Below are 10,253 nucleotides of genomic sequence, written 5' to 3' on the forward strand. Positions count from 1 at the left end.
CTTCACCCATGGCTAGTAGCAACATCTACTAGCTCCTTGACTCCAAATACCTGCATCTTCTCCCTTCTTCTTATGCCTCCATATGCCACCATGTCCAACCCAGAGGAGTTGCTCACTAATGAGGCCAGAAGCCATGAAAGAGAGTTCTAGACAGACCAGCTCTTCTCCTTGTGCGGCCTGTGAGCTTCTATGCTAGAGGTGCGCCAAAGACTGCATGTTTGCTTCTTACTTTCCAACAGATGAACCATTGAAGTTTGCAAGTGTGCACGAGGTATTCGGAGCCAGCAATGTCAACAAAATGTTGCACGACCTACTAGAGCACCAAAGAGGAGATGCCGTGAGTAGTATGGTGTATGAAGCCAATGCTAGAGTCCAAGACCCAATGTATGGGTGTATGGGTGCCATATGTTGAGATATAGAGCTCCACTCGTGATACGCCAGAGTGACCGTTGTGTATTTATGTCACCGACTTGTCAGTTGCAGATGTGGTTGGTACACTGCCCATGAATAATAGCTAGATGACACCTATCCTTATCTACTCTAGTTCGTGGCTTCGTTAGTATGCCACCTTAGTTAGTTGAACCTTAGTTAGTTGAGTTTGGTTTGAGACCCATATATAGGGTTCTTCTATTTCTATGTATGTGAGTTCTTTTTGGCTTACACAACTAAGAAGAGGAAAACTGTTTTCAGCCTCCATCTCTGTGTGTATTCCCCCATTGTGCAAGCAAGAAAGCTTCAAGTGAGACTCCTTCCTTCTCTCCCACAATCTTGACTTCGTATCAGAGCCTTGTTCGTGGTAAGGAACTCAAGAAAGCAAGCCAAGCTCACGGTGTTCTGGTAAGAGAAGCAGTGTTGCTTTCATTTTCTGTTTTGGGAGCAGATCTCTGCAGACAGCACAACCGGAAATTGCAAGAGTGCATTGTCTCAGGTTGAGATGCCCTTCGCGGTGAAGCAAGAGGGCGACCCTGTTTTTTTGATTTGAGGCCATTTCGAGGCCTGTTTTGGAGGCGGAAGTTTTCTGCACGCACTCAAGAAAAAGCCCTGTTTTATGCTGTGTGACCACTGTTCTACAGGTCAGTGAAAAGTTACCACAAATATTTAATCGTATGCTCGTGTGCAGAGGCATTGGGAGTTACAGAATCATCCTTGGTTCCTGTATATGCAAAATAGTTACTAGGAAGTGACTGTGTGGTCAAATACCACTTTCGCCAGTTTTGCAGATTTGCCCTTGTGAGGCTGAAGTTGTGTTCTTTGCAGTGACAGATTTTTTTGCAGTGTTCTGTAATGGCGTCTGATTCTCTTTCACAGATTGTCACTGAAAATCTTGACAAGAACAATTTCCAAGCATGGAAGTTTAGAATGACAAATTTCCTTATGGGAAAAGGATATTGGGAATTTGTTGCAAGAAATGAAGAAGAACGAGTTCTTCCTGATGTTCCCAATCAACAGCAAATGCAGGCATTTAAAGCATGGCATGAGAGAGCCAGGAAAGTTATGTACTGGCTGTCTATCAGCATTTCAGACTCTATGATTGTGCATATTCAAGATGCAAGTACGCCAAAGGAGGCATGGGATACTTTGTCAAAAATGTATAGCACAAATACGCAAGCCAGGAAAATGCAGCTCAAGCAAGAGTTACACAATGTGCAAAGAGAAAATATGAGCATCAATGACTACCACATGAAGGTGAAGAAGATTGCAGATGCACTTGCTTCCGTTGGGTCACCAGTGGAAGATGATGATTTAGTTTACGTGACCTTGAATGGTCTAGGAAAGGATTATGCACAGTTCCGAACATCCATTTCCATCCGTGAAAGATTTCCTGATTTTGAGGAGTTGATTGCTCTTCTAATTTCTGAGGAGCAGAGAAATGGTGGTGCATCTTCTTCAGGAGGAACTTCAAAAGAAGCTGTCTTCTACTCAAATGCTGGAAGAGGTAGAGGCAGAGGTAGAGGAGGCCGATTTGGAGGCCGTGGTAGAAATCAAAATATGCAGCAAACTCAAGAAAACCAGCTCTATGGAGGAGGACTTGGTAACTCTAGAGGCAGGGGGAGCTAAAGAGGTCGTGGTGGATGGCAAAGAGGCCAAAATGCAAACAGCAATGTTGAATGCTACTACTGTGGTAAAATGGGTCATATGGCTAAAGACTGCTATAAAAAGCAGAATGACATCATGAATGGGAAATTGCAACAAGGGAATTATGCATCTTCTAGTAGACAGGGTGATGACAGAAATGAGCATTTGTTTATAGTGCAGCACATGAACAATTCTATGACAAGTGCAGAAGAAAGAAATGATGTATGGTATGTTGACTCAGGTGCATCAAACCACATGACAGGTCATGCAGAATGGATGGAGGATGCAATAAAAATGGAAAAACCAGGATTTGTGGAGACTGGTGATGATACTGCACATCCTATTGTGCAGATTGGAAAAATTCCTTTGTCTATGCAGGATGGGAAAAAGAAATACATGTCCGATGTATTTCATGTCCCGAATATCACCAAGAATCTGGTTTCTGTTGGTCAAATGGTTGAGCAGGGCTTGCAGGTTAGATTTAATCCTCATGGATGCTTTGTTGAGGATATGAAAAATAAAGGTCGCTTGATAGCAAAAGGAAAGAAGAAGGGCAGAATGTTTACGTTGGATGCAGGCATGCCTAAATTGAGTGCAGCAATGTTTGCACATGGGACCGATGTAGTTGTAGATATTGATATCTGGCATAAACTCATTGGTCATGTTAATGTACAGCGACTTAAATCAATGCAGGCCCAAAATATTGTTGCAGGATTGCCAAAATTCAAGGTTGCAGAAATGCATAAGGTATGTGAAGCTTGTCACTTTGGAAAATAGGCAAGGAAACCATTTCCTAGACATGTTCAAGAAAGTAAAAAGCCATTGGAATTAATCCACTCTGATGTGTGGACTACTAAAGTTGCATCTCTTGGAGGCTTCATTATTTTGTCACTTTTATTGATGACTATAGTAGAAAAGTTTGGGTGTATTTTATGAAAAAGAAAAGTGAAGTTTTTGGGCATTTCAAAACTCTTAAAGCTATGCTTGAAAAAGAAACAGACCTGCAAATAAAATGCCTAAGGTGAGATGGAGGGGGAGAGTACCTCTCAAATGAGTTTGCAAGGTTCCTGCAGGAGCATGGAATAAAGCAACAATATTCATGCAGTCATACCCCACAACAAAATGGAATTGCACAAAGGAAAAACAGGCATATTGGAGAGGTATCTCGTGCCATGCTCAATGAAAAAGACCTGCCAGATTTTTATTGGGCTGAAGTAGTTGCTACAGCAGCCTACATAATGAACAGGACTCCCACTGTAACAATACATGGGATGACTCCAAAGGAGAGGTATACTGGTAGGAAACCAGATATTTCTCATTTGAAAATTTTTGGTTGCATTGCCTATGTACATGTGCCAGATGAGTTGAGATCCAAGTTGGATCCAAAAGCTGAGAAGTGCATCTTTATTGGTTACTCTCTGCAGCAAAAAAGGTATAGATGCTATAACCCTTCTGCTCGTAAGTTTACAGTGAGCAGAGATGTTGTTTTTGATGAGATGAGTAGCTCGTATAAACCAGTAAATGTGATTGATGATGTAGATGCACAAAATGGTAATGCTGCACAGAATTCACAGCAGCAGTCACAAAATATTAGTGGACCTGGAGCATCCTCTAACAGTGGTTCACATTCTTCGCCATGGAAAGGCAGATTGAGATCAGGAGAATCTTCTCAAAGCAATGCAGATAGTGGTATGCAGGTATCACGAAAAGGAAAAGAAAAGGTTGATTAGCCCATGTTTGATGTGAATGTAGGTCACTCTTATGTGGATGGTGAATCCAATGGCTCAGAACAGAGCATTGATGATGAGTTGGGTATTCCTTCTATTGTTACACCTGGAGTAAGGAAGACCAGGGATGTTTTGAGAGCACCTGGGAGTGAACCTATTTTGCACAGGTCTACGAGAGCTAGGTATCCTGTGGATAGGCTGAAATATGATGGATTTACAGCCATTCACTATGCATATATGATCAAAGTGATACAGGAACCAGAACCCACTCCTTTTGAGCAAGCCATGGGAAAAGAAAAATGGGAGAAAGCCATGGATGAAGAAATGGATGCCTTGGAAGCAAATGCTACATGGGAATTGGTACCTTTGCCTAAAGGTAAGAATGCAATTGGCTGTAAGTGGGTTTATAAGGTGAAGCACAATGCAGATGGTTCTGTGAACAGATACAAGGCAAGATTAGTAGTCAAGGGGTATGCATAAACATATGGCATTGACTATGAAGAAACATTCAGTCCGGTTGCAAGGATGGCAACCGTAACAGTAGTCATTGGTATGGGTGCATCAAAGGGATGGTCTTTACTTCAGATGGATGTAAAGAATTCCTTCTTGCATGGTGATTTGCAAGAAGAGGTCTATATGGAGTAGCCACCAGGTTATGTGCATGCTGTTCATCCTGAGTTTTTTTGCAGGTTGAAGAAAGCCTTGTATGGCTTGAAGAAAGCACCTAGAGCATGGTCTGACAAGATAGGAAAATATCTTGTCACTATTGGATTTCAGATTTCCAAGGCAGATTTCTCGCTTTATGTGAGAAAAACAGAGAAAGGTATTATGCTACTTGTCATTTATGTTGATGATTGGATTATGACAGGCGGTAGTGATGAAGATATCCTTCATGTGAAAATGCTATTGAAATAAAAGTTTGAGATGAAGGATTTGGGAGAGCTGCGTTATTTCTTGGGCATTGAGGTGATTAGATCACCAAGTGGGATACAGCTCTTGTAGAGGCAGTATGGATTGGACATGCTATCCAAATATGGGATGACAGGCTGTAAGCCTATTTCAGTTCCTTTGGAGCAGAATGTGAAGCTGAGCACAGATGCAGGTGAGCTTCTGGAAGACCCTACTATGTATAGACGCATAGTAGGAAGCTTGATTTATATGACTATTACCAGGCTAGATTTTAGCTATGTTGTTGGATTGGTAAGTTAGTTTATGCAGGCTCCAAGGAAACTGCATTTGGATGTGGCTAGACGCATACTCAGGTATGTGAAGTCCACATTGCAGTATGGACTATTTTATGAGACTGGGGTTCAGATACAGTTGCATGGATACACTGATGCTGATTGGGCTGGTAGCATTTCTGATAGATGATCTACTAGTGGATATGTGTTCTCTTTTGGGAGTGCTGCAGTCACTTGGAGCAGCAAGAAACAGCCTACAGTTGCCTTCTCCAGCACAGAGGCTGAGTAGAGGGGTGCAACAATGGCTGCATATGAGGTAGCTTGGTTGCATAAGCTACTTTATGATATGCATCAGCCTACAGATGGGCCAGTTGTCATTTATTGTGACAACATGAGTAGTATACACTTGGCAAATAACCCACTCTATCATGTTAGAACAAAGCACATTGAGGTGTATTATCACTATGTTCGGGAGAGGGTTTTACTAGGTCTTATTGATCTAGTTTATGTCAGCACAGAGGATCAGGTAGCTGACATATTCACGAAGGCATTGGGCACAGAGAAGCTGCACAAGTTCAGAGACCTGCTTGGTGTGCAGGAATTGGGATTGAGCTCGAGGGGGAGTGTTGAGATATCGAACTCCACTCGTGATACGCCAGGGTGACGGTTGTGTATTTATGTCACCGAATTGTCAGTTGTTGTAGATGCGGTTGGTACACCATCCATGAATAATAGCTAGATGACAGCTATCATTATCTACTCTAGTTCGTGGCTTCGTTAGTATGCCACCTTAGTTAGTTGAGTTTGGTTTGAGACCCATATATAGGGTTCTTCTATTTCTATGTATGTGAGTTCTTTTTGGCTTACACAACTAAGAAGAGGAAAATTGTTTTCAGCCTCCATCTATGTGTGTATTCCCCCATTGTGCAAGCAAGAAAGCTTCAAGTGAGACTCCTTCCTTCTCTCCCACAATCTTGACACCATATCCACGTTGCAGTAGAAAGTGACAGAGTTGCAAACACAGCTTGCAGTTTGCCTTCAGACTCAACAACATCCTCCTCATCCACATCCTCATCTGCTGCACATTAGTAATAGCAATGGCGCCTCCCCGACGACAACAACAGTAACAATGACCATTCAATTTCCATTTCTTTTTGTTTTAGTCCTTTCAATATTGAATATGTTAAAGCCAGGATTTTAAATATTTCATAATCAAAATCTTCTTTAAGGCTTCTTCACACACATTCCCTTTTTTATCCTAACATCAATATGACCCATCATCAAGATCATCCTACTCCAATCACACAAGACTATATTTGGTTTTTTTGTTTCTTTGCTTCAATAAAACCTATTATCCTTTCCAACAGTAATCCATAAACCGGGTTGGAGAACTCCAATTTAATATCCTTCATAAGGGTGTGCTTAATGTTTATATTTTTCTTGGGTCTTATTTATGTGCTTCATAGTGCGGTTTTCTTTACCCCTATTAAGTGTGATGATTTTCTTGCGTTCAATTTGTTGAAGAGCCCTATCTTTTGGGTTTTGTTTGTGGTTTTATTCGGCATGCTTTTTAACCGTAGGCTCAACGTCCTAGTTGTGTGTATTTTTTGTGTGATTATTTCCTTTCCCAATGACAATTCGAAAATGATGAAGAAAAGAAATGAAGATTGAAGACAAAGATAAAGATGAAGACTTTTTCAAGTGTTGATTGTGGTTCTTCTTCAAATTTGTTCGCGAGGACGCTTCACGTTTTAGTGTGGGAGTTTTCACGAGTCCACTCCCTTCAAGCTTCACGATAAGTCGACTTCCTCCATCCGATTTCCCTTTTTTCCCTTTCCTTGATGGTGACTCTTCTTAAGTGGTTCACGAGGATGCTTCACTTCTTAATGTGGGAGTATGATGGAGCTCAAATATGCAGAAAATTTATGTCATGCAAAGTGAAATTTTTGTATCAAAATGTCATGAGAGCCATCCTTTTATGTATTCCCAAATACAAAATGTACCATGTTGTATGGCCTAATATGTGGACAAGGAGGACAAAAATGCTAAGGTTCTGTACTCAAATGTTTTTTTTATAAAGAAATATGAAAATGAAAGAGTTGTGTGAAGGTTGATTAGGGGAGTTGCGACCACTTGCTCTCTCTTTATCATCCCATTCTCACGTATCTTTCTCTCTCTTTTTGGGACACAACTCTTACTTCTTTCTCTCTCTGTGTTTTTTGGAGGAAGAGAGGCTTGAGGTTGATATCCAAGCTTTCCACATAGATTTTGTGGGAGCGTTCTCTGGTTTTCTTGCTGTTCTTGGTGCTTGTGGGAGGGGCTGTCATCTCTTGCCAACATTGCTTCTACTTCCTTCTTTTCAACGTCTATGAATTTGGTTTTCATTCCACCATAGAGGGTAAGACATTCAATTCTGAAGGTCTCAAAATTCATGCTTCTAAGGATATCCATATTGTCATTATCCTGATAATACCAACTTTGAAGGATTTCAATAGCATAAGTTGTGAAGAACACTCTATCTATTAGCTTTCAATGGGTTGCCAATTGGATAAATAGAAGCTTGTTAGTACACCAAGCATCCAATGTGTCTCACTATTGGCCATCCATGAGTAAATCCCAACTCTTTCTCTTCTTATTATTGTGAACCTCAATAGACCACAACTCTTGAAGCTCCTTCATAACCTCCCACACTAGTGATATCTAGAAATTCTTCAATGAAGACCAAATCTTTCATTGGTACTCATTATATATGTTTTTCTCTTTAATTTTGTGGGAAAAATATAATGATATAACTTTCTTTAGCTTCAAAAGATAGTGGGTTCAGTTTGTCACATAGAGCCCACATCAACGTAGTGATATACTTCCGCAATTGAGAAATATACCTCTTGTAGAAAGTGGATTTTGCAATGAAGGTCTTTAATTTTTCAATAATAGGCAAGAATTCTATAATTTTCCATTTCTTTTCTTCCCCTTCAACAATGCCAATACTTTGATTTTCAGCATTTGTTGGTGCTTGTTGATAGTAGTCTTTCCTGACTGCACACCAAAAACATGAAGCCCCAAGAGGTACACCAAGAAAATGAGGAAACTACTACAAAAAAATTTATCTTTTCACACAAACAAGCATGTTCTTCTTACTTTAATTAACCACAATAAGAAAAAGAACACCAAGAATAATCAATGTTCACATAGCTTCATATAGTGAATCTCCCACGAACACAATATTAGTGAGTTTGGGAATCTCCCAATTCCCATTTTTTGAATACTAAAAAGGTGGCATACGGATAACATGCCCATAAGTTTCTCAAAACCATATGATGTGACCTCTCATTGAAAAGCGCTTGAAAAATGGAATCTATTGAGCTATAGAGCATTCCATTTGGAGTTATAGTGTTCAATTTATGACAAATCCAAAGATTTGACCACGAGTCCCAAACTTATGGGAAATTCCCATACTCCTAGGAAACATTTCTCATAATCATACTTAGCCCTTGCAACATCAAACCAATGTTGAAGTTGATGAAGATGATGCTGAAGAATGTCAAGAAACCTTATAACCATGAGTAGTTGCACATCTCTCCTTCATAACACGTGTCAATGTTCTTTTAAAATTAATCTCCATTTTTCCTCCTATTGACAGTTTCCTACAAAATGTACCCTAGCAAGAAAATATGTTTTTAAATAGAACTTTATTTGAGAAAATATGCAAATTAAAATCCATGCAATGCAACCAATCAAACAATGCTCCACACAAAAATTATGAATGCACTGTAGAAAATGTGCCTAGGTGCCTAACTACATATGCTCATGCATCATGTAGAATGCAAACAAATAGACACACACAACAGAAGAAAAATCCCTAATGATGCTGATTAATGAGTTCAAACTCCTAGCAAAAAACTCCACCCTTAGACTTGTAATGGTGGATGCGCAGTGTTACGACATTGGTCCCTTCCAAACTCGCACATCCTCCGAAATGGGCCACAACGACTAACTTCTGTCATGACTATGTAACATTTAAAAAAAGAGACAGAAAGAAAGAAAGAAAATGCAAGAAGAACAAAACAAAAAGAAAAACAAACAGAATGGAAATGGAAAGACAAATTACACGAAGGCACAATGAGCTGCACATAGACCACAGTCAATGCGCCTAGGGGTTCTCAAGTTAGGCATGTCTGGTGGCCTCAGTGGACTGGCTCTACCCCCTAGCCTTTTCTGATCTCCTATTATACGCACTTATGGCACCTCAAGGGCAAGACATACCTAGTGAGATAACACTCTGTGGTTAGACAGGTCTCCCTAAGCCACAGCCACTACATCTCACTTCTACATGCAAGGGGTCCTTAATTGTGGGACCCATCTCCCCATTCCACCAACACAAGTACAATGCACTACACGGTGAGGTAGACACTCCCCCTAGGTAGAGCAAATCTTCTCTTTTCAAGTACTCTCAGATGGTACAACTACCAACAATGGAGGCCCCACCATCCACTCAACATACCCTTAGTCTCCCACAACGCAATCATCACCAGACTCCTCAACCACTACCAATCAACACAAGGCTCCATCGTCCACTTAGGCAACCATCCTTGGAAGCACTAGATCCTCAACAACAAAGCCTCATAAGAAACTAGCACTTGTCTAGGAGGGGGTAATATTAACCCCAACTCAAGATGGAAGCAAAAGAAGTGAATGTGGATGAAATGGAAGAATTAGGATGGAGAACAAGAAAAGGCACAAGAGCGGCCTCTAATAGCAAGTTAAAGGAAAAAGAGCATTTTTAAGTGAAAGGCACCCCAAAACTTTTATAAAAGAGTGCTAGGCTACCCCCTGTGCAAATTCTAAAAGGGTAGATAGACATCCGCTAAAGAAATAGGAAAAGTAGAAGGGAATGGAAAAGAGGACCTTGCCACAATGTCCGGTCATGTAAAAAAGGGGATGGGTGCCCATGGGATTTTAGAGCATGTATATAAAGTTCAAAGGTAAATGAGAGCTCATTCTTTGGTGTGTGGCAACAAGAGACTCTTGTTCTTCTCTTCTTCTCTTCTCTTAGCTTGCTTGTGTGCTTGAGAGAGGGAGTGAGAGTGTGTGAGGGAGTGAGTGTGTGAGGGTGAGGGATCAAGGAGATGAAGTTCTCCACCATCTCCTCTCTTATTCTTTTCTTCTCTTGTCTCGCGCGCAGCTATGGAGGACCGATCTTGGAGGTGGAGGATTGAGGATGCTTAAAATTGCATCAAGAATTGTGGAGCTACAAGTGTGCTTGAGGGAG

Source organism: Lygodium microphyllum, chromosome 26 (assembly GCF_053477565.2).
Source record: "Lygodium microphyllum isolate KBCC chromosome 26, Lygodium_microphyllum_v1.1.10, whole genome shotgun sequence".
Taxonomy (NCBI): domain Eukaryota; kingdom Viridiplantae; phylum Streptophyta; class Polypodiopsida; order Schizaeales; family Lygodiaceae; genus Lygodium; species Lygodium microphyllum.